The sequence below is a fragment of the Protopterus annectens genome, chromosome 2.part1, assembly GCF_019279795.1.
Source record: "Protopterus annectens isolate FY-2018-M chromosome 2.part1, PAN1.0, whole genome shotgun sequence".
NCBI classification, from domain to species: Eukaryota; Metazoa; Chordata; order Ceratodontiformes; family Protopteridae; genus Protopterus; species Protopterus annectens.
This window is the reverse complement of record NC_056729.1, coordinates 1,656,943,717-1,656,970,428: the sequence shown is the minus strand read 5'-3', so window position 1 is coordinate 1,656,970,428 and position 26,712 is coordinate 1,656,943,717.

Below are 26,712 nucleotides of genomic sequence, written 5' to 3'. Positions count from 1 at the left end.
TTCCTTTGTGAAGTATTAATTCAGTATGTCTGCATTTCCCATGTATTCTCTAATAATCTACTCTTCCTTGCTCATCTGTCCATCCCTTCCTCCAAACTGCTATGTACTTAACTTGTTTTGCTTCTTGGTCCATTTTGCCAAACTCTCTTTCAGCGCCTTTCCTTTACTGCACTCACTGTCCTCATAGCCCTGTTTCATAGGTTCATAGGTAGGTACTAGGCTATCAGCCCAAGGGCCTACATAAGCCTAGCCAACAAGGTTCCCTGGCTTACACCACCCAAGAAAGTTATTTTCCTGTGCCACTGTCATAAATGTAGTTGTTTTACATTTCCTATATAAAGGTCACTGTTACAGTGTATCCAATCGAAAAGCTGAAAGTTTCAAACCCGAAAACAAGGAAGGGAGAAACCTTTCAGGTCCAAAAACCTGAGAACTCCATTTGCAGTAAAAGTATTTTAACCAACTGCCAAATAACTTGAAGATGACAGTAGCGATACAATGTCCAATTGAACTGAATAATAATACTCCAAATGATCAAAAAAATCCAACCTCAGACAAGCCGACTGCTTTAATAGACAAAAAAACTAAGCGTACAATAAAATGGTCACAAGCGCTTTCACCCGGTCTTACCGGGCTTTTTCAAGTGTGACAAATTAAAACCCAGCACAATATTTTATAGCACAAGTGCGTTACATTAATTGGTTAATTGTTTGAAACATCACCAGCGATGCAATGATGCCTCAACAAATTAAATATGCAAAGTTGATTTAGAATTTGTTACACTTACATATAAGTACTTTTGCATATGAAAAATTCATTTTAAAACTAGAAAAATTTGTATTAACCTTAAAACTAAATAAAACTAGAAAAAGGGGTATTAACCTTAAAGGTATATTTGAGCAAAACCCAATTAGTGAACAACTATTTACTTGTGATAGATTTACCAAACAACTAGGGACTTTCAGGTGTGGTAAATGTAATCAATGTCTACACATTTTGCAAGTGGATCATATATGTATCCAGTCCCGGAACATCACTTTATATTCTAAGGGCCACTTCTCCTGTAACACTACAGGGGTGGTATACATAGGCCTTTGCCAACTTTGTCCAGCTTTTTATGTTGGCAAAACTGAAAAGGCTCTAAAACGTAGGATCTACGAACACTTGTACGACATTAGTAAAGAGAAAGAAACAAATGCTTTCTACAAGCATTCTCTAGATTGTCCGCAAATGTCCATAAAATTTTTCATTATCAAAAAGATATGCCAGGATCAAAGGGGAGGCGACTGGGAAACTTTACTGGGTACTAGAGAACTTATTTGGCAGTTAAAATTGAATGCCACCAAGTACCCAGGACTGAACGACAACACCAGTCTCGCTCCCATACTTAAAACTAAAAGAAATGTACTTTAAATTCATTCAAAGTTGTATATACTGGTTAGAAGATTTTAACTTGTACTTTTATTGACCTTAATACAACATTTTGTATAGTTGTCATGAAACATTAGTATTCAATATCACATCACACTGGTATTTTTTTCAGAATTTTAAACATTTATTAGTAGAGTAAGTTTAGGTAGTTTGTTTTTTTATAGTCTCAATATGCACTATGTTTCTTAACTTTGGCAGCTAGCTACATTTTTAATTAGACAAAACTGTGATTTTGAATGTTATCGAGGTCCATATTTACTACTTATTATTAGTAACATTATTAGGTTTTACATTGAAATAAATATGTTGTTTTTAAAACAAATTTTTCTAGTTTTAAAATGAATTTTTCATATGCAAAAGTACTTATATGTAAGTGTAACAAATTCTAAATCAACTTTGCATGTTTAATTTGTTGAGGCATCATTGCATCGCTGGTGATGTTTCAAACAATTAACCAATTAATGTAACGCACTTGTGCTATAAAATACTGTGCTGGGTTTTAATTTGTCACACTTGAAAAAACCCGGTAAAACCGGGCGAAAGCACTTGTGACCATTTTATTGTACGCTTTGTTTTTTTGTCTATTAAAGCAGTCGGCTTGTCCAAGGTTGGATTTTTTTGATCATTTGGAGTATTATTATTCAGTTCAATTGGACATTGTATCACTACTGTCATCTTCAAGTTATTTGGCAGTTGGTTAAAATACTTTTACTGCAAACGGAGTTCTCAGGTTTTGGACCTGAAAGGTTTCTCCCTTCCTTGTTCACTGTTACAGTGTATTACAGCAAGGAATAGATTGCTACTTTGTTGGTACTTTGTTGCTGCTCTGTATCTTTTGTTAGTCTTGCTGTCTATGCCCACCCACAGCTGTACCTCAATGATTTAGGCAACTATGAAATAAAAAAAAAACAGCACTGGAGAAGATCTGAAAATGTATGAGATCTGTAAGGCAATAGATTTTATTAAACTATAAAGGCATGCTTTCTGTAATGCTACGCAAACATGCTGAATGGCAGACACAGAATCTGTAAAGAGTTTAATGTATTCATTGCTGCCCATGGCAAAGATTTAGCTTAAAATGGGAATCTCAATGCATGCTGAGTAGCAGAATTGGTAGATCTGTGCAAATTTTCAGCAGCATGTGGACAGTAGCTCTATTTCAGAGTGGTTTATTTAACTTACATTATATTACTGTTTTGAAAAGGAAGATATGGGTGTCACAAAATTAAGAATAGAATAAAAGATCCAAACTACTGGCAGAACAGTACCTACATAAAAATATTTAAACAAGGACGTGTCACTGAAGAACTGAGTGAAACAGCATTAGTTTGGCAAAAGGGTTGGAGTACCCACTACATTCCTTTTACGATAGTCTAGGTGTCTTTAAATAGGTGATGCACATAAGACTGTAAACTTTGAGTTCTGGCCAGTGGAGTGATTATGCAGAATCAAATATCTGCACGAAACTCTCCTAGACCCATATCTGGATCATCTATTACATGATGACAGTCCCTGCACCAGTGCTCTACTCCCTCGTCTCTTAATTTGAAAAAAAAAGGTCCATTACAAAATATAAAACAAACTTTTTCTTCTTTTAAAGAAATATAGCAACCTGCTTGCTGCGATTTACCACATGTGAAGTACTGAAATGCTGGTACAGAAACTAATGCAGGAAGAACACTTCCTGGCTGATTGCCATCTCCCAATTACACCCCCAACACCTTGTGCCTGGGGCAGCTGTCACTTTGCTTCAACCTAGCTATGCTTGGGGGTGAGGAGAATGCTGTCACATAGATATCACCCATAAAAATCACAGACTCTGTCCTTCATCAGTAGAACTTATCTGAGAACACAAGAAAAATCCATATGAGGGAAAGCAGTCCAAACAGAGGATGTTTATTTGTTTCAAATTAGCCTGGATCACCTATTACATGATGACAGTCCCTGCACCAGTGCTCCACTCCCTCGTCTCTTAATTTGAAAAAAAAAAGGTCCAATTTGTTTCAAATTAGCCACAAGGAAATACATAAAAACAAAATGGTCTTGCCACTGTAGCCAACCATCCTGAAACCACCATCCTTTCTCCTATTTCACCATCTCGCTCTAATGTATCTCTAACACTATTCCCCTGCCTCTTCTACCTCTTCCCTTCCTCTGTCTCCAACCACTCTTAATTCTTACAGTCTCAAAACAACCTACCTGTCTAGTCTGTCTCCTACACTCTACCTCCCCTACATCTCCTACTAGCCATTCCTACTTTCCTTTCTTGTTTCCAAACTCCTATACTAGGTCCTACCCACTTTAAATAAGCATCTGCCTAACTATTAACTCATTTTACTCTAAGCAGCTTAAATAATATTGTAACTGGTCACATTTTCTTCTGCTAATTGTTTAAAACCTTGTTTGTAACAACTCACATACTTGTCTGCCAATTGTTAATACTCTGTATAACTGAATTGTATCAGGAGCTTTTTTTTTCTCTCTCTCCAGGTCTCTGCTTGTAAGATCCTATAGCTGATTGTTACTACTATGTTACTAAAATGTAATAAATTGTTTTCTAGTCCAGAGGAGCTTTTCTCCCCAGGTCTCTGCTGAAAATGAGCCAAAAGCTCAGCCTTACTAACCCGGTTAACAAATAGGTTCATAGGTAGGTACTAGGCTATCTGCCCAAGGGCATTTACAAGCCTAGCCAGAGTGTGTTGGCTTTCGCCGCCCCATTGATTAATTAACTGATCCTCTGTCAAGCAGAGCCAATGAAGTGATCCCAGGGGTGTATTTTCTGTTACCCATCCACTCATCAAGGTTTCTTGTGAAGAGTGTTAGTGAGGGGCTCTGCCTGATATAATTTGGAATTTTGTTCCAAAGCATGGGGAGTCTCTGTGACAGGAATTCATCTCCAGCATGTTCTATTTATTGTTGTGGTGAGGTTTAGCTCACTAGAGCTCATGGCTCGCAGTGACTTGGATTTCTTTAGGTGGAGCATGTCCATCAGTTCTGAGTTGGACATGGCATTGTAAGTCAGGCAGAGATCACCTCTAAGTAAGCGATATGCCACTGAGTACAGCCGGAGTTTTTTCAGTCAGGCTGCATAGGACATATGTTTGAGACCAGTAATCCTCTTGGTGATGTACTTTTGTGGTCTTTCCAGCTGTTGGAAGTGTCTTGTGAGGTACATCTCAAATGGGGTATTGTACTCTATGATGGGTCTAATGAGTGATGAGTAGAGGGGCACTATAACCTCTTTATTTCTAGATGCAAACCCTTTAGTAATTAGATGGGCCACATAGAAGGTTTCCCTAACTACTTTGGCAATATGATTGTCAAAGGAGAGATTGCTATCTACCTGGGTCTCCTGATCTCTTATTACCTCTTCTGTATTAAGGGGGCTGCCACCTATGTGGTAATTCGTGGGTGTTTTGTTTTTCCCAAACGGGATGACTATGCATTTTTTGGCATTTAGCTAGAGGCCATGATTTTGACACCAGGTGTCCGTCTCAGTAAGGCCCATTTGGAGGATGTCCGTGTCAGCTGGAGAGTCAATTATGGCTCCCAGTTTGCAGTCATTGGCAAACTTGGTTAGCCATAGTCCTCCTGTGTTTGCCTATACTTCTGAGAAGTATATGCCAAACAGTAGGGGTCCCAGGACTGAGCCTAGTGGGACACCACTTGTGACTGGTTTAGAGTCGTACCTGGAGCCTCTATTCTTACCGTGTGAGTCCTGTCTGTAAGCCAGTTGGCAACCTATATCATGACGTAGGGGTTTATGTTCAGGCTTGTGAGTTGTTCTGTAATATCTGAATGGGGAATGGTGTCGAAAGCCTTGGCTAGGTCAAGGTAGTCTGTGTGAACCACCTTTCCTTCTATGGCCTTGGTGACTGTCTCAAAAAAGTCAACCAGGTTTAGTAGGCATGATCTGCCCTTAACAATGCCGAACTGGGTTGGGTCAAGTGTTTGAAGGTTCCCAATGCCTTTGTTAATGAGTTCCATGATTATGTGCTCCATAGCCTTGCAGACCAGGCTAGTTAGGCTTATGGGGCGATAGTTACCAGGGTCAGTTGTGGCCCCTTCTTTGTGGAGAGGAATAACTGTTGCTGTGCACCATTCTATGGTCATGTAGCCTGTGGAGCGGCTGAGGTTGAACAGCGTGTTTAGGTGGGGGGTTAGTTTGTTCTGTAGTTCATACAAGACGCAGCCTGGAACACCATCTGGTCCCATTGATGCTGTGTTTTTGGCTTTTGAAAGGGCTGTTTTCACCTATGCATCTGTGATTTTTGGGACACTACACTTTTCCGGTATTGTCGTGGGCCCTTTTGGAGGTGAAAGGGGGGTGAATTTTGCACTGACTCTATCTGCCAGGATGTTGACAATATCAGTAGGTTCAGTATATTTTGTGCTATTTCGCACTAGTTCAGATCATATCTGCGAGTTGCCACTTAGATTCTTAACATAGCTGAAGAAGGCTTTGTGGTTATCTTTTGAATCCTTGGCTATTTTTCTTTTGAAGTTAGCCTTGGATGATTTCATGAGAGACCTCAGTTTCTTACTGATACTGATCAGGGATGTCTTTCCTTCTTGGGATTTGCTTTTTTCTGAACTAGTTTCCTCCTTCTATTGTATAGCCTGTTTATTACAGGGGTCCACCAAACTGGTTTCCTTCTCTTAAAGGAGTGAGTCTTGGTTTTGCTAGGGATGCCACGATCCATGCATTCTTGTAGGTGCTCATAGAGCACATTTGTAAAGGTTTCCGCATCTTGGGCAGAGTTATCCTTTAACATGGGGGCTGTGAAACTTACCACCTCTGTCTTAAGTAATGTGACAAATGTAAAATAAATAAATAAAATAAATAAATGTTTATCCCTGGGAGGGGATTCACAGAAATATCTTTTTGAAGATGGTTAATTGCTAAAGGATGGTGTGGGAGTACTGGTGAGATGTCCACCTAATACTTAGAAAAGTGCTATATGTCACCATGGAAGATAAATGGCAGCTGAAATGGACGGTTAATGCAAAATATCTGCCACAAGCTTAAGGGTACATAATATATACCTCTGCATTTACTAAATCCAGGTTTAAACCTTGATTGTATGAATAGATTCAGCATTATATTAAAAACGTGTCCAAAAACCAAGAGCTTATTTTTTATGTTTTCTTGACAGATGAGTGTGTATGGTATGAAGCTAGACATATTCCAAATCCACAACAAGTGTTAGGGTTCAAGAAGGAAGTATAGGAGCAGTAAAACAGCCCAGAACAAGAAGTATTTGGAGCAGTCTTACACAATGTGTATGGAACTTTTAGAAGTATTTAGAGAAGTCTTATACAATGTGTATGGAACTTTTAGAAGTATTTGGAGCAGTCTTATACAGTGTGTATGGAACTTTTAGAAGTATTTGGAGCAGTCTTATACAATGTGTATGGAACTTTTAGAAGTATTTTGAGCAGTCTTATACAATGTGTATGGAACTTTTAGAAGTATTTGGAGCAGTCTTATACAATGTGTATGGAACTTTTAGAAGTATTTGGAGCAGTCTTATACAATGTGTATGGAACTTTTAGAAGTATGGAGCAGTCTTATACAATGTGTATGGAACGTTTAGCTTTGGACAGACATTCTTGAGGATCTAATATTGTCTTACTTGCAGGCATCTCTCCAGTATATGTAGAAGATGTGTTTATCTTCTCGTGCAGAGACCAGAAAAGTAAATACCTCACCATATAGGATGCAAGAATGCAGAACAATTCAACTGTACTGGATTCTGCAAGGCTGGGGATAGTAGAATGGAGACATATTCCCTCTATCTGTAATCTTTTACAAGTCTTTCATTGCCTTGGCTTGGCTCATATGCATTTCTCAAAAAGGGAACCATCAGTAGAGATTACTGTACACAAAGCAGGGAAGGCATTAAGAAGGAAGATGATCCACCTCGTCAAAGTGTTGAGATACAAGGGGGTTCCACCATATGGGAACTAGGCCTGTGTAGGTTATGGTAAAGTACTAAAAGACATTCTTGAAAGGTGAGCCAAATAAAAGATGGGAAGTCTAGAAAATCTGGAAACAAAAGCATTGCAGACTTGCTGACCCCCAAAAAGTAAAGGTTGCAAAGAAGGATGGATAACAGTGGATCAACAAAAGAATGAAACAATTTGCCCCGGGTATTCCATTAATAAAAGGGCAGAATTACATGAGTTGGAGGCAGGCACCATAAAACCACCTGTTATATGTAAAGTTTAGATTCAGTTCCAAGGCTAGTCTTGAGCAGGTGAATAAACAGAAATGAAATGCCTAAACATGTTGTTTCATCTCATCAACTGTAAACAATTGCACCATTATCAACAGAGAAGTGGCTGAAAGTGCATGTTTATATTAATACAGCTTGTTTATCCTAGTTATTAGAAAAAATGTAATTCCTAAAAGGCAGTTCTTAAAGAGTATCTGACAATAATTAATAGACAAATTAGTTTTTTTTAATTATATGCATACCGTGATTGATTACCCTCAATCCATGGTTTACAAAAGAGATAAAACAGCTTAAAATGCTGTTAGTAGGTTGACAGAAGCCTTATCTTACTAAAGAGACATAGGAATGTTGTCCTTAGTGTGACTGATGCAGGACTGTGGGAAGGTATCTGTTTTCCTGATGCTGATAGAGGGAGCTATATAAAGCATTATCTGAAAAAAAAACTGTCAGACACTGTCTGCAAGGAAAAAATTAACCTCTTTTTGACTTTGTCACATAGAACTGCTACTAAAATGCAAAATTGTTCAATTAAAATAAAATTATATAATGATCCAGGCTTTGTTATCCGTGCGACTACATTTGTGGTTTATATTTAACCACATCTACAGTTTACTGATGTTTTTATGGTGAAAATAATTTTTTTTCCAGATTTCAGAATTGAAGAAATAGGTTATGCCACCGCAAGAATATTCCATAAGCCTGTTTTTCCCTCACTTCATATCGCAATTCCTGTTTGTATTAGACTAACTTACCTTTAATTTCCGTACAAACTGCCTAAAATTTCTCTGAATATTAAATGATTGTCATATAACTTGTATCACTTTTTAACAAATGTTTTTATATTATGTCGAATCTGTTATAATTATTTAAACTTCAGATGTTTTTGTTTTATTCTTTAAGAGTGTAAAATTATTGTTCTTAAAATGTTTTGTAATAATTTGGAGCTTTTCTCTCCAAGCTGCTGCTGAAAATGGTCTTCTACCCAGTTGGACTTTCCCTGCAATCAAATGTCAATAAATAAATAAATAAATAGACAGATAAATAAATAATTAAATAAATAAATAGGAAGTGAATGCATACTTCAGTTATATGCAGTAATCCTGGTAGGATTTTTTTTTAAAACTGTTGGAGATAGCTAAAAAGACATTAAAGGTGCAGCCCAAGAAAATAATCTGCCAGTATGTGAAACTAGGTGGCAGTGTCTGTTGTGTACATATCTGTAAAGAAGATTCAACACAAAGAAGTCCACCAACCAATACAAAATTATGCCATTTTTGCAAATGTGTTTAATTTGTAAAGTAACATATTTCATGATTTCATGTTTCTGTTTTTGCCAGAGAATGCTCATTGGTTTTAATATTTTTATGTTCATCTCCAGTTCCACGATGCTTTCTGTTTCTAATGGCACTTCACATGCAAAGAGTTTAATAATTATTTTTAACAGTTCATACTAGTGACATGTATATTTAAACAGGTCCCATTCAAAAGATTGACTTTTCAAAAATTCGAACTTCATATGGTCTGAACCATTTCATCAACTTTCCAAAAAGTCGAAGTAACTATATGGAGATCGTAGTACAGTAGTGGGATCTCAGAGTCGGTATATCTAATTTGCCGGGATTGGGGGGGGTGCTGGGGGCTTGCTCCTGCAAAACCACATATTTCGGTTGTTTTCTTAAGTCCAACTTTTCAGAAAGTTGATTATATTGTCTTGACCATATGAAGCTTGACTTTCCTTTTTCAATTCTTGGAAAAACTCTAATTGGCAAAGCAAAAGCTTGTACTTTCAAACTGTATAAGAAGACTAGATACGTTCTTTGGGTAACCAGTGTTTTCTTACACACTTTTTTTAACATGGCAAGTCCCCTGTCTAGGAGGTGTATTTTTTCCAGTTTTGGAGTTACAGTAACAGACAGAATACACAAAAATGACAAAAAAGCTGAAATACTAGATATGTATCAAAACATGCCAAATGTTAACTGGGGATAGCAGTATCTTACACAGTGGCATGTATGGAGCAAACCTAAACACTTTCCTTTAGATACCACCCATGAGGGGAAAAACTTTGATATTATACTCTTGTAGTGGGATAGAGAGAGGCAGGCTTTAAGACAAGGAAGTTGGTAGCCACCTTGAAAGACAGAAGCACCAATGTTTTGTACAACAGATGTACCACTGTGTCAAATTGTATGCAACTAGTAAATAACCTGATTTTTATATAGGCATGGAGAATGTGTCAGGAAAGTACCAGGCGAAAGTCTGACTACATTGTGTGGAGATATTTAATGGAAAAATCTAACCCTCCATGAATGACTTGTAAATATTCAGCATCAGCTACACAACAGGTAACACACTTGACATTAGTTCTGAATGATCAGAAGGCTGTAATGGGTTCTAATCCCACCTCAGATGAATGAATTCATTTTCATTATTGACACTGCAGTGTAGTATAAAGAGGGTGCTGAACTCCTGGGTGTGTCAGCCTTCAGGTGAGAATTGAACTGCAGTCCCATCGGCCTGAGTTGTGGTAGTTCAGATGCATGTAAAGGGTCCCACTGTCACTAAGCAAAAAGAATAGGGGAAGTTCCTGGAAAACTATATTTCTCAAACAGTACAAATAATACATTGAGACTTCCCTGAAAAGATGTCACTAACTTGGTGAAATTAATCTGGTCAACATGATAGATAAATAAATAGTGACATGAAATATAATCAGAGAAGAACGTGTGAGAAAAGTACCACTATGGTTGTCAAAGTTTGAAGAGAAAAGGAAATATAAAGGAAGTATTAGGTCATACAGAAAGAGAAGGAAAGAGACAGCAAGACAGCAATACTGTATAAAGAAGGGGAAGCAACGGTGTCAATTAAGTCAACAAATGTTAAAACGAAGGCAGTAGAGCCAGCTCTTAGGAAAGAAGAAAAACATTTTATGGCTATGTTAGGAAGCAAAGAAAACATAAGGAAGGGAGGCCAAAATTTAACAGAGTAGGAGGAAGAAGGCAGAGGGTAACAGTGGAAAGGCAGCAGTAAAGAACATGCATTCATGTTATATACAAACCCATCAATTGTCCCTAGTTTAGAAGATCATACCTATTTTCAGGATGAAATTATTCCAGTACATAGTATTCCTATTAATGGAAGTCTGTGTCAGTTTTCAAGCTTGATTTACCTCTTCATGCATTTTTCTGAATTCCTCTCAATACATATGATTTTTGAAGCTGTCTCATACATAGAAATCTACACTACATGACAAACATACTATTGACAACAATAGTTTAAAGAAAGAGGACACGCATCATCCATCTTTCTTTTCAGAAGCAAACATAAATGACCGTGTGGTAGAATTTTGCAATACAGTTCATTAAAGTCTACAAATACTACTGTATGTCTTTCATAATGTGCTTATACTTTTTCTCTGTTTTATCACTTTCTAGTTTTACATGTGTTTCTCAGTATTAGGATTATAGGATCATAGGAGGTTACTGGGGTATCGGCCCTAGGGCGCTCACAAGCCGAGCCAAGTTCAACTCTTGTTCCCAGGGGTGTCTGTTTCAAGCAGACACTAAAATCAGCACCTACTTCCACTGTCCAAGAGGGGCACACGTGGAACCCCCTGGGGTGAATTTCTGGTTACCCATCCAATCGTCCAAATTATGCTTACAACGGACCTGATTATCCTACATTCCTACTGGAAGTAGGAAGAGGTGTTAGCTATTTGGTACTCAGATGTTATGCTAATCAGATGCCCAGATTTTTGGCTGGATGTACCTACATTTCAAGGACCTTTGTAACTATTTACAATGTCTGTAGGTTGAGAGGTATGGTTCTTTAGTCATGCCCTATAACTGGAAATTACCTAACCTAAACAAAAGTCAAATAAATTTTTGAGGTAGATATGATACAGGCTCATTCAAACAAGATGTCTTAAAGCTAAGCTTGGCAAATAATTTGGACCTCATTGGACACAACCCATGAGTCAGAAAAAACTATGTATAGAATTAGTTCTATCACCAATCACTCTTTAGCAGTCACAGATAAATGTTTCATTCATGAATTAATTTTCCAGATACCTACTTAATGCAGTTTAGTGCTACAGGAAAGTTGAAGCCTATCACAACATTCGGTAGGCAGAAGGCAGAGAGATTATTCCAAGTAGGGGCAAAGAAGAAGAATTCATTCAGACATGACATGCACACCTTCTGACAATTGTGAGACCTGAAATTCACCTGTTGCACATCTTTAAGATGTGAGAAGAAACAAGGTATATATATATATATATATATATATATATATATATATATATATATAGATAGATAGATATACATATATATATATATATATATATATATATATATATATATATATATATTAATTTTGGCTCATGTTCCCTCTTTTTCAAAATTAACCATTCCCTTTAGTCCTTGTCTTACTTTAATTTTCAATAAAGTTACTTTAATCTTGCAAAAAAATAAAAATCAAAAGAGGATGGGGTTAATATATGAGATCTGGAAGAAGATAGATGTGAGTCCTCGTCAAAAGAATTCATTTTCAAATAAAAAAAGGAAGAAAAGACAGAGAGAGAGAGTGTGAGAGACAGAGAGAAAAATAAAACCATAGATCAGTTATTCTGGAAAAATCAATAAGCTCACTTCAAAGGAAAATATTTTCTGATGACAGAAACCAATTGATCACAGGCTTTAGCATTGATTCATGGCAGGAAGTTTGTGCTATAATAGTCTAGTATATTGTTTTTGGAATGAGTCACCAAGTTAAGTGATAAAAAAGGGTCTGCAGATATGGCCTATGAAGATCTTTACAAGAAGTCTGACACAATCTCATATCAAAGGCTAATATGCAACTGATGCATTATTTGAGTGCATCATTGAAAGGCATGTGTCTTTATGTAAAACATGCAGGACAAGCGCAGACACAGAGTAGTACTAAGGGACTTCTGTGCTAAACAATTAGTATTCCAAATGGCATACTGCGTGTAGAATTTATGGGACAGGTCCTCTTCAGTGCTTACAGAAGTCACATTACACAGTAATTGAAAGAAAAAGTATGCATTTTTTTGACTAACAGATTTAGCATGTAAAGGGACTTTGCAAGGTTAGGAAAATTAAAGAGCAGCCAAATGTGTGAGTGTTACAGCTATGATGTATGTTATTTTATTTTTTTATTTAGTTTAGTCTTACTTTGCAGTGGCCATCTACAGGAAAGACATGGTGAAAAAATGGATAAATATATATATTACTAATGTGTGGTAACCTTGCCCCTAACCTAACATGCAGCTAACTTTAAAAAAGCCTTTTCCATAACACACAATTTGGACACTCACCATGCGCGCGCGCAAGCACACACACACACACACACACACACACACACACACACACACACACACACACACACACACACACACACACACACACACACACACACACACACACACACACACACACACACACACACACACACACACACTAAATCTAGCCCCTAACCTAACCCTTAAAGGGTAATTTGCATATATCCCATGTTGCCTTTGATACAAGAGGTTTTAGGTATCACACAGTGGAAAGTCTAGCTTTGCTATATTTTTCTTTTTGTGTTTTTTAACCAATTGGTTTTCCTGTGTGACCTTTTTACTCATTGTTTTAATATATCAGAAAAGGAAATTTGTTTCCTTTTTTGATGCACTGAGAGTCAATGTTTTTGGTTGTAAATATTATGAATTGTTGACATGCTTCGATGGATATTTTGTGTGTTGACCAATTAACATGCCACTGATTCCTAATGTAATTGTGCATATAAATAGATAGATAGATAGATAGATAGATAGATAGATAGATAGATAGATAGATAGATAGATAGATAGATAGCTCTATATACAGTATCTATGGAACCTTGGACCATGAGCCAGAAGTTTAACACCCTGATACTCACCAACACATGGGTCGTGTTCCTTCATTCCTATGACATTTACCTTAAATACCTGAATCCAAAACTCAGGAATATTCTTTTCAGGAATCAGAACCGTGAATCAGAAGATGTTTGCCAGATATCTGTTAATGATGTCAGGAATCCTAAGTAAGGGTTTTTTCCTCCTAACTTCAGCTGTAGCAAGCATTGACGTTCCTGTTTTTAACTTGTAAGACTTCTTTGAGGCAGTCACCAAAGCCCTACACAAGGGTAAGGTGGTTCACACAGCCTATCTTGACCTAGCCAAGGCTTTCAACACCATCCCCCATTCTGGAATTATAGCTAAACTCACTAAACTAGGTATAAATCCCTATGTCACAAAATGGGTTGCCAACTGGCTCACTGACAGAACCCACACTGTAAAAGTTGCAGACTCCAAATCTGACTTCAAACCAGTGACAAGTGGAGTAACACAGGGTTCAGTCCTGGGACTTCTCCTGTTTGGTATCTACTTCTCTGAAGTACAGGCTAGCACAGAAGGCCTCTGGCTAACAAAGTTCGCAGATGACTGCAAACTAGGAGCTATAGTCGAGTCCCCAAATGATGTGGACATCCTACAGAAGGGCCTCACTGAGACAGATGCCTGGTGTCAGAGGCATGGCCTCAAGCTCAATGCCAAAAAGTGCATTGTCATCCCCTTTGGTAAAAACTCCGTACACATGAACTACCACATAAACGGCAGTCTACTTAACACCAAATGTGTGATGAGACCTTGGGACCCAAGTGGACAGTAGTCTCTCCTTTGATAATCACATCACCACAGTAGTCAGGAAATCCTTCTATGTGGCACACCTCATCACAAAAGGGTTCTCATCTAAGAAAAAAGAGGTCATTGTTCCCCTCTACTTGGCACTCATTAGACTCATTATAGAGTACAACTCCCCTTTTGGAATGTACCTCACAAGACATCTGCAGCAGCTGGAAAGGCCACAGAAGTACCTCACAAAAAGGATTACTGGCCTCAAACAGATGCCCTACACTAACTGTCTCAAAAAACTCCAGCTTTACTCTGTAGCATATCGCCTACTCTGAGGAGATCTCTGCCTAACATATAAAGCTATGTTAAACCCAGAGCTGTTGGATGTGCTACACCTTAAGAAATCCCAATCCCTCCGAGCTACACGCTGTAGGGACCTAAACCTTGTCACCACAATAAACAGGACATACTGGAAGGATATAGATTCCTGTCCCAGAGACTTCCTATACTCTGGAATAAACTACCCATCTAGGTCAAGCAAAGCTCCTCATTAGCACTCTTCAAGAAAAATCTTGATGAGTGGATAGGAAATAGGAACTACACCCTGGGGATTACTTCTGTGGCTCTGCTCGACAGGGGCACAGGAAATTAACTTTCTTGGGTGGCATAAGCCAGGGAACCTTATTGGCTAGGCTTACTTAGGCCCTTGGGCCAATAGCCTAGTACCTACCTATGAACCTATAAGTACCCATATTAACATTAACCCCCAGCAGCTTGTCTCACGTGTCTGTCACCACATTATCCCATCACTTTTAGAACACTTAATAAGGCAAGTTACCTCCCTGTGCTCTGCTCAGCAGGGTCCTCTTCCCCACATTTGAACATGGACTTCACCCTGAATAAAAAGATGAGGAAATTGTAGACAAACTTATTAAGGTTTCAGAGCCTGCTGTCTCATAAGCACTGCTGACTGTAAATTTTAATAGAAATGTCTGCCCTTAAGAGCTACCAACCACTGTTCAAAACTTCTACTGTTCAATTGCAGTGAGGTACATCCTGCAATGTAAGTATCTAACAGCTCCTCTTACTTGGTATTTTTACAGCAAGACTACAGCCTTCCCATCATACCTTTCAACTGTACAGATTTTTGCAGAATGTCCAGATTATTACCTCATATTTTTGGTCTGTTTCTCATACAATTCTGTTTTTTTCTGGTAAACCATTGTTAAATCAGTGAGGGTTGAAGTCAGAAAATGACAGATGGAATTTCAGACTTCATAGTCTTCAGAAAATTCATGCTGATGCAAAACCTGTTGTTCTGTCAACTTTCTAAGTTTGTAAGGGCAATATTTAAAAAGTGTCCCTAATTTTGGGCCTTTGTCCCCCCATTATTTATGGCTTTGGCCAGATTTTTTGTTCTAAGAGGTTGAGAGGTATCCTTCCCATTTTCAGCCGTACATAGGTTCGTGAAGCAGGTAGGCATCATGTACTGCTGCCAGTAGGCAGAAAATGATGGCTTTCTGTACCCTAGCTTTTAACAGTTTTTTTTTTTTAACATTTTAATATTTTAATTGACAACAGTTAAGCTATGTGATATTGGTTAGTACAAAAGTCGGTACTATTCTAAGTGATAAACTAAAGAATACTGCTTAATGTATAAAACTACTTGTCTAATGACTATGTCATTTATCTACATTAACGATCTGGCCTGAGGTAAAGTCAAAGTCAAAGTAAACTTCATTGTTATTTTGGACTACACATGTGTAGACCTAAATGAAATTACGAGTATCAGCTCACCATGAGAGAACCGAAGAAGCACAGGATACAACAAATATAACAATAAGACATATCAAGTAAAGGAATTAGAGACTAATGACTGTGCCCCGAAAACATAAGAAAACAAAGCTTAACCCCCCCCATGTACTCATATAAATACTGTATAGTAGCAGCATGACAGGTAAGGTTGGTTACTGCAAATGAACTAAAATTGTCACTCTCTGTGTTATTACATAAAGCAAGAAACAGGCAATTTCATGTGAATGTAAATATATAACTAAGTAAATAAATACATTTTGCATATTGCAAACAAGACACTGTTATTAAGTTAATTTATGGCAGAGTCACTAGGGCTGCTGTCCGAGTTAATAAGTCTCATCACTGTTGGGTAGAAACTGTTAATGAATCTGGAGGTCTTACAGCGAATACTGCGGTACCTCCTGCCAGATGACTGTTGAGTGAACCAGCCGTGTGTAGTGTGCGAGGACTCATTAAGTATTTTGTGGACTGTTTTAAGGCTCCTTGCTGTGAATAGCTCTTGGATTGATGGCAGACTGGTGTCCATGATTTTCTCAGCAACTCTCACCACTCTCTGTAGCTTTTCTTCCTTTCACCTACTGTACAGTTCCCAAACCAAACAGTGACGTTACAGGTGAGAATGCTCTCAATAGCTCCTCTGTAGAAGGTGGAGAGAACAGTAAGTGGAAGCTTTCCTCCTTTGAGCCTTCTCAGAAAGTGAAGACATTGATGGACCTTTTTGACCAACTGACCAGTATTCACATTCCAAGAGAAATCCTCTGAAATGTACACTCCTTGAAATTTTGTAGTTTTAACCCTTTCCACCTCTTCACCGTTAATCTTGAGCGATGAGTGGACAGTTGACCTTTTCCTGAAGTCGGTGATGATTTCCTTTGTTTTATTGATGTTCAGGTCTAGGTTGTTTCTCACACACCAATTGATCAAAGAGTTGACCTCGTCTCTGTACACTCATTCATTCTCTCCTTTGATGAGGCCCACGACTGTGGTATCATCTGCAAACTTGATGATATGATTGGAACTGTGTTTTGCAGAACAGTCGTGGGTAAGGATGGTGAAGAGTAGCGGGCTGAGTACACATCCCTGAGGAACACCGGTGTTCAGAATTATGCAATTATGTAATGTATATTCTTTGAGTCATTCATTGCCTGATGCCCACTTTATCCCATTCAAGGTCACAGAGAGCCTAAGCCTGTCTCAGCAATCTTTCAGCATAAGGCAGAAAACCAACAAGACAGATGAAATAAACTTTGTGTTACAGATTTATTGTCTGATTCAGAAAGTAGGCTAGTGAAAGTATAATGTACTGTGAGCTAGGGTTAAACACAACAAGTAACAGCCTTTATTAATCAAAAAACTTCTAATTTCCTCCGTGGCTAAAGAAGACAGAGCTTAAACTGGCCCAACTAATGAATAACTAACTATATAAAAATTATGTTGTTCGTCTTCTTTCGGCTTTTCCCAGTTAGGAGTCACCACAGCGGAACTCCGGTCCGCTAATGATTGGCAGTAGATTTTTATGGTGCCAAGGTGCCAGCTCGACGCCCAACCTTCAAAGAAGGCACGCCCATTCACGCATGTCTTTCAAAGGCCACTCAACTGCAGGGAGGACATGCAGACTCCACACAGAAGGCACTCCAGCTGAGAATCGAACGGGAAAACCACTTGCTGTGAGGCGACAACGCTATATAAAAATTATAAAACTGATTAAATTTAATCAGTATGTCCCCATTTCACCTGTAGTGTTTCCGTGTCATATTTATTAGTATATGTTAAGCAGCCAGTGATAGTTTTGTCCATAGATTTCACAAAATTACCTGGATTTTTATTTATTTATTTATTTTATTTATTTATTTATTTTTAATTTATTTATTTATTTTGTGGCTTCTTTGTTAAGTCGCTGTGGTTCCTCACAGGGTAAGCTGGCAAAATGGTAAAGGTGTCTACCTTGTAGACACAAAGTGCAGGGTTTGATTCTCTCATGGGGTAACTGGCTAGGCTTAAAATGGCCCACAACGCCAGTTAACCTAGTACTAATCTATAAATCAGAAAGCTCCCTCCCAAAAGAAAAAAGAAACAAATAACTCAGTGTTAATCTCGGTGTAATACAATACAAAATCTGATAGAAAGAAAGTATGTACCAAGAACCAGTGGAAATAGAAACTTTATTAAATTGTCAAAATAAAAAAATACCATTGAAAGCATTTATAGTTGATCAATTTGGCTTTAAGATCTTGAAACTGTTGTATTATATTGATAGCAGTTTCATTGTTATACAAATTATTATTATAAAGTAGTAAAAGTTTGTTAGTTCCTTTAAAATATGAGCTAACTTATCTGGTGTTAGAAATGATGAATGCCAGTCTTCATGGTGCCGGTATTATAAATCTAACTCAAAAACTGGATTACAAAACTGGGAGCAACATGACAAGGTCAGCTGGTTTGAACAATCACTATAACTTGAAATCAGTACTTAACACAGACAAGTAAGACATTCATTCAGAGGATTCATAAAGGTTAGCACAAAGTATGCGTACACTATGTGTGCACTTTGTGTGCACTTTCTGAATTCAAGAACATTCCTACCACAATGCTTGTGTTGTCTATTCACTCAGAAAGGTTACACTAAGTGTACCCATAGTGCACAGTTTGTGGTCACCTTTATGAATCTAGCCCACAGACTTATTTATAGGCACGAGATTTGTAATGTCACATGATTCTCTACTTTTAAAAAGACGTTTTAGAAGGCCATGTTCTATGTATAGAAGAATTTCCATACAGAGTGAAAGTACTTGTATGTTTTATTTTTTTTAGTTTTTCTGGTTTAATAAAGTTTCAAAGTGCCATTGGTTCTCAACACTTGTCTTTCTAACTGCCAGATTTTGTATTACATTGCAGCAAGATTAAAGTCAAGGAACCTAAATTCCTTTTTCTTACAGTACTATAAATATTTGCATAACACCCATAATGGTCTATCTGTATTTTTGCACATATACCTGCATCCCAAAAATATTTGAACAATAACAACTATTATCGATCTCAGCAGGTATAGATAAATTAGTAAAAGAAATGTTCATAGTAGGATTCAGTAACTATAAGTGATTTTCAATACCACTGTGCATGAAACAGTGTGTGGACATCAGCAGGCATTTAACCTTCCCTATAGTGTGTAGAAGCACATCACAGTATCAAATGCACAGCCTTGCTTTAAAACTAATACTGTACATCAGCTATTTAATTTGGAGACGGTTTTATGCAGACTATCAACCTCAAACAGTTTGTTATAAGCATACTAGTTTGAGTTACACACCACGCCTCGGCAGTGTAAGTTGTAATTGGGTTGCATTGCATCACTGTTTAGTTTTTTTAATAGACTCAATAAAAGACAACATAAAGTACTATTAATTGTACCACAAACTCCTGTAGGCATGCACTAAAAACCTTTCCACTCATATTCAGCTGTACAAATGCAAGCAGAAAAAAAACATCTGATCAGTTGATTCAAATCCTGCTAATGAGGAAGCTGCAATTATTGTATATTGAATTATGTTATTCAATCAGGACTTTAAACAAGCTTCAGTTACTTGAAAGTAAATTTGCAAGAAAAAATTATGGGAAAACAATTTTTAGTGACACTCTAAGTTATTTATTTATTGCTAGAGGGGTAAGCCTCCCTATAACCGCCATATGAGAGGATACCCTCACCTCATACCCCTTAACCTCCTAGCACAAGAAATCTGAACAAAGCCTATGATAATGGGGGGGACAGGACAAAGAACCAAAAACAGGGAAAGATTTTAAAAATCGTTTTTGAGTTAGCTTGCATTTTCTAAAAAATATAAAGCCCATGATACAGTGGTAGAGCACCACACTCCAGAGAACAGGTAAGTGAGTATGATGCCCGAGGGCCCAAACTATTCTAGGCTTGTAAGGGCCTCAGAGCCATTAGCCTAGTACCCTCCTATGATTTAGTGACTTCAGTCCTTCATGGATTTGCCAGAAAACCACATATTTTATGAGAATCAGACCAAAAACATGAGGTAAAAGTCTGGACATTCTGTGAAAATCTGGACAGTTGAAAGGTATGCCCCACCCACTCAATAGTGGAAGAAACGGGGAAAACTCTACTGGGACAGACAGTTGTTTTGGTACTCTTCCTTTAGTCTATCAACATTCGTGGAAATACACTGACAAGCTCCCAAATATGACCCCATGTGCTTCTGCGACAGAAGCCCATTAACTTGTTGATCACTAACAGGTAAACAAATAACAAAGCAGCAATCCCATGTTACCTACCAAATAACCATGAGGCGAGAAATCCAGAGGCTATATCCTAACAGAGTTATATCTTCATGTGTTCCAGGTGCATCTGGAATTCTGCATGGGTTATCAGCACTCCTGTGAAACACTCTTTACTCTAAACAACATTACGGCTTTCCACTGTAATGTGAGTCACCTTTTCGCTTTGTTTTACATGGCAGTATAGCTGATAAAAATACACCGAGCCCACAGACATTGCCAACATCCTAGCTGACAGGTTCAGTGCAAACTTCTCCCCCCTCTCCCCACCAAAAGGGCAAATATCTATCCCAACAGAGTGCTGCCCCCCTGACATCTCAGATGCTCAGGTAAGAGCCGCCCTCTCCAAAGCAAAAAACACAGCATCAATGGGACCAGATGGTGTCCCGGGCTGCATCCTACATGAACTCCAAGAAGAGCTAAACCCAAACATAAAACTACTGTTCAGTCTTAGCCTTACTACAGGATATGTACCCAAAGAGTGGCGTACAGCAACAGTGGTCCCTCTCCACAAAGGTGGTGCCTCAAAGGATCCTGGAAACTATCGCCCCATAAGCCTGACTAGCTTGGTCTGCAAAGCTATGGAAAGGATCATCATGGACCTCATAAATAAAGATATTGGGGACCTACAGACACTGGATCCTACCCAGTTTGGCTTTGTTAAGGGCAGATCCTGCCTCTTAAACCTGGTCGATTTCTTTGAAACAGTCACCAAGGCCATTGACGAGGGAAGGTGGTCCACACAGCCTACCTGGACCTCGCAAAAGCCTTCGATACAATACCCCACTCGGGCATTATAGATAAGCTCACCAGCTTAAATATAAACCCCTATGTCACTAGATGGGTTGCAAACTGGCTCAAGGACAGAACCCACATGGTTAGAATTGCTGGAGCCATGTCAGACTCCAAACCAGTTACAAGTGGCATCCCACAAGGCTCAGTCCTGGGACCTCTCTTGTTCGGTATATATTTCTCGGCGGTACAGGCCAACATGGAAGGACTGTGGCTGACCAAGTTCGCAGATGACTGCAAACTGGGCGCCATAATCAACTCTCCAGCCGACACAAGCATCCTCCAAAAGGGACTTATAGAAACAGACAATTGGTGCCAGAGCCATGGCCTCAAGCTAAACGCCAAAAAGTGTATAGTCATCCCCTTTGGCAAAAACAAAGTGCCCACAAATTACCACATAGGTGGTAATCCATTAAGTACAGAAGAAGTCATTAGGGACCTGGGGACCCAAGTTGATAGCAATCTCTCATTTGACAACCACGTGGCCAAAGTGGTTAGAAAAACATTTTATATAGCCCACCTAATCATGAAGGGATTCACATCTAGATCAGGGGAGGTCATCGTACCTCTTTACTCATCCCTTATCAGGCCCATAATTGAGTACAATGCCCCTTTTGGGATGTACCTTACCAGACACCTGCAGCAACTGGAAAGACCCCAAAAGTACCTCACCAAGAGGATCAAAGGGCTCAAACAGATGCCATATGCTGCCCGGTTAAAGAAACTCCAGCTCTACTCAGTGGCATACCGGCTGCTCAGAGGCGATCTGTGCCTGACATATAAAGCCATGTCCAACCCGGAATTAATGGACATGCTGCACCTCAGAAAATCCAAATCCCATCGAGCTACGCTCGAGAGACTTGAACCTCAGCACTGAAATAAATAGGACATGCTGGAGGGACAGATTCATAACCCAGAGGCTCCCTTCACTCTGGAATAAAATCCCAGTCCAGGTTAGGCAGAGTCCCACATTGACTCTCTTTAAGAGGAATCTTGATGAGTGGATGGGAGATCGTAGGTTTACCCCGGCTATCACTTCTGTGTCACTGTTAGACAGAGGCACAGTATACTAACCTCAAAAAAGGCATAGCAAAATTAATTTAAAATGGGTGGCGAAAGCCAAACACACTCTGGCTAGGCTTATAAATGCCCTAGGGCAGATAGCCTAGTATGAACCTATGAACCTATGATACTCTTTGCATGCCCACTCAGCAGGGTATGCAGTATTCTGTGCAACACACACTACTGTCCATTTAGTTGTCTCTTGCTCTAGAGGTCACTGATGTTTCCTTTCAGTCTAGCTTGCTCTTTTAAAAATAGTGGCTCTCCACTTAGACAGCTAAAGGTTGTTACCCACATTCGTATTTTACTTCTTAGTGTACACTGTAGTGTTTAGGATAAACCATTTTTTCATCTTCCCTTTGAACATCTATTGCAAGACCACCAGTAATTGGAAAGCCCATATTCTGCCTCTCATTAGTCATCTTGGGATTAATGCTTCTGTTTTCTCCTGATGAGAGATGGAGTACAGGGACATTATTTCCTGGAGAGTGCTGATCACCAGAAAGCCTAATAATTGCTTTATAAGTGACAGCTTGGAATCTGTGCTTATATTCTGATCCTGGTGAGAGAAGGAGAAGAATGCATTGATTCCTGACTGTTTCTTGTTGGAGAGTGAGTGTCTGTGCTTACCGTACCTGATTGGTCAGGTTGCTATTTGAGACATCTACCAGAAAAAGGCTACAAGCCTTCAGACCGCTGCATCATCTGGGACAAGACTATGGATCACTAAACAGGCTGTGGCCTGCTTCTCATCTTAGGATTGGTGCTAACATTTTGCTTCTAGTGAGAGAAGAAGCAAAGGAGCATTGTATCCCAACAGAGTGAAGCTGTGATGAGACCAGCATTAATAATATTCAGGCACTAGCCATTCATGCGACTCCCCTCTTTTTATCATTCTTGGCAAGCTAATTCTTTGTTTTCAGTAAGTACTGCTTGATTTTTTTCTAACTTCAGAATATCTGCCTAAATACTTCATCCTTAAATTTTCAGGGTCTACTTATTAGTTTCCCCTCAAGTGCTTGGCAGTCCTCTGTACAGACTCAGACACCATGACTGACATTTTTTCTGTAAAAGCACAATAGAAATTTCACCACAATACCGCACACGGGACAACTAGTTTGTAGTGACAAGCACTGTCCACATAGTTGCAAACCGGATACTCCTGACAGTGATTGATATTCTCACTCCAACTGTCTAATCAATAAAAAAGGTCTGTTGCCATGGATATGAACTTTCCTACTGTCTCTTTTACCAGTTTGGTGGATGTGGGCATACTGTGGCAATGTAGAAATTGCCTCATGTTTACTGATAACTAGTTAATTTTCAAACAAACTGATATGGTATGTTGAGATGTATTTATACAATGTCACTGGAGGCAAAGCTCTCACATAAACATACTTCTAATGTCAATAAGGTTGTCAGTAGTACACATGCTGCACCCATCACGCACAATTCAAAGCAGACATAACAACCCACATATGCTGAGGCACTTAAATGTAACCTTCCTAAACCACAAAGACCTTCTAAAGGAAGTACACATAACATATACCTTCAGCAGCCCCCCAAATGCGCTCTTTCAAAACAACACCCACATCAACACATAGAGCTACATCTCATGGAGCCTCTACCTCTAAGCCTATAAGGCAATCCACCACACAATCCAACATACTAGTCACTGGAGGCTCCATTGAGAGACCAGGGCCGGTGTTAGCATTTTGGGGGCCCCCAGCAAATATCAAGTTTGGGGCCCCCTAGGCACTTCCATCAAAGTAACACCCTGTCACTGCCACCCCTCTGAAACAACCTTTTAGTTCATGCTGCAAACTTTTATGAGTAGCATGTACAGACAAGCTTGTAGCTATAATGCTCTTACAGTACAACAGGCCTATGTACCACACTATGTTCGCCCATCTCACAGAAGGACATTCACAGTTACTGGCATTTTAGTTGTAACAATGATACATTATAGCAACTCTATGTATAGATAGGTCTGGACTTAGGTGAAATGCTGTCTATATGCTCTAAAGTGCATTTTAACTTTTTTTCTTTTTACGTACTTTTTTCATCCAATGATGGCTTGAACAGAAATTATGATTAAGGAAAGAAATTCATTGTTGCTGTTCAGCTTAAGTTTTCCTTGCATCCATTCAGCATACCTTTCCTGACCAAGACAGCACAGTAATAACCATTTAGGAAATAACTCAGATAAACCAGGGCCCAAGAAGCCATAGGGTTATAGGTATTCTGGGATGCATTTTAGAGCATTTTCCCAACCTTTTAATCCAATGGTGTCCTAAACAAAAAAACACGAGTAAGAAAAGAATTTGTCTTTTCTTTTTCTTTTAAAAAAGACATAAGTTGTGCCCAAGGCTTTATGTTCAATGATGGTAAAATATTAGCTCACAACAAACTAACAAGCTATTTGTTGTCTGGATACATAGGTCCAATCTGGGAATATGGCCTGTCTCCCTAACACACCTAAAAAAGACAATCATTGCCTATGCATCCCTCTGGTGTTAGACTGGGATGAAAGTAAAGTTTCAAATTGCCACAGTCATGTATTTCAGGTGACTCCTGACATACACATACATAGCATGCCTCCTCGCTCCTCAAACCAAACTGTTAAAGGCAGGTGTCTGTATACATGCCTGAAGTATGATTGTGAGGAAAGTGAAAAGAATAACGACTACATTAATGCATTCAACTTCCTAGAGAGTGCACACACTGCCCCTACACAAGCTATAGTAACCTTCTTTGTACACCTCTGAGGTCTGTGAGAAAAGTAAAAGAAGCAATGACCATACTGTTCTCTCCCAAATAAAAGCTATAATCACCTCATGTACACATCTCTATGGTTTGACTGTAATGAAAAGTAAAAAGCAACCCCCCCCCCCCCCATAATCTACAGCAGCCTTCTGTACATACACATCTGAGCAGGACTGGTTTAGAATTGGTGCAGTTGAGAGCAAAAGCTATTATCAGCTTTATCATGACAGCGTCAGCCCTGTTCAGGTTAAAGACCATAATCAGAAAATGAATACATTTATTTCTCATTTTTCCCCAACCAGCAACAGCTTTTGTGGGGCCCTCACATGGTCAAGGATGATTAAGAGAGCCCCCTGTATCAATTTATACAGTTTGGGGAGTGGGGGCCACCCGACTCCTTGAAGGTTGAAGTGTCTGAATGTTCTGTGATATATTTTATGCATTAGTTTTGAAATATTACTTGTTAACTACATTTTTTTACTGACACCCAGAAGAATAATGTATGTGTCCTGGTATTATTAGGGGTATGCAGGGATAAAAATCAGTGATATTTTTTTACAAACACACACAAAAGCCATAGCAATACTAGTTTTGTACTTATTTCAATAAATAGCAATACACTGTGCAAAACTGGTACTGCCGCACCTGATCAGTGAATGCTGTTTAGCAATTGTCAAACAGTGGCAGGGGTAAGTCACTTTTATTTACTTTGGTTAGGAGTAATGTATACCTGTCACTGTATTTGATTTCAGAGACCTTCCTGATTTTGCTCATAATTTTGCACTGTCCTTCGTAAAAAGTTTGATTTGCTAGTAACTCATTCAGGAATGCAGAGTTAATAATTCTAGGCATCAGTGGTTTATACCTCTTATTGTCCAAAAATGCATGCTGATGCAAAAGGTGTTATTCTTTTAACTTTTTAAGTGAAATAGAGTAATATTTAAAATGTGTTCCTGATTTTGAACCTTTATTCTGGTATTATTTCTGGCATTGTGCTGAATTCTTCTTCAAAGAAGTTGAGAGTTGTAGTATTTGGTATTCTACCAGTATTTATAAAACTCCCTGAAAGAAAAAAAAAACATTCCTGAAATCAGAAGCATTGTCTCTTCTTAAAATACAAGGTTTGCACTCAAATCAGTCACTCTGGCCTGCTGACCTCTCTACTACTTACCTTACTTATGTTCATTATCAAACAGAAACCTGGTGCAAAGCTGGATAACCACGACACAGCTCGAAAAGTGAAAAAATCTTTAATTCCAAAAAATAAACATCCACGGGTTAGAAATAAACATCCACGGGTTAAGCGCTTTCATCTGCAAACATACAGACTTCCTCAGAACATTTAAACACTGATTATTCAAACATTTATATAGCCAAAATGGCACCAATTGATACACAAATTTAAAGCAAATTTAAAGCAACATCGTCCTATAACACTAATTGTGAAATATATATATTGTAATTCATTCTAAAAATCTATGTGTGTGATATATCCAACTTTAAAAACTTGTCATTAAAACCAATAAATGTATAAATATAATAATATAGCCAATGATAAATATATGAATAGTAAGAAAAATAGATCCTATGTTAAACTTGATAAAATGCTAAAAAATGCTAAAACACTATAACCATATA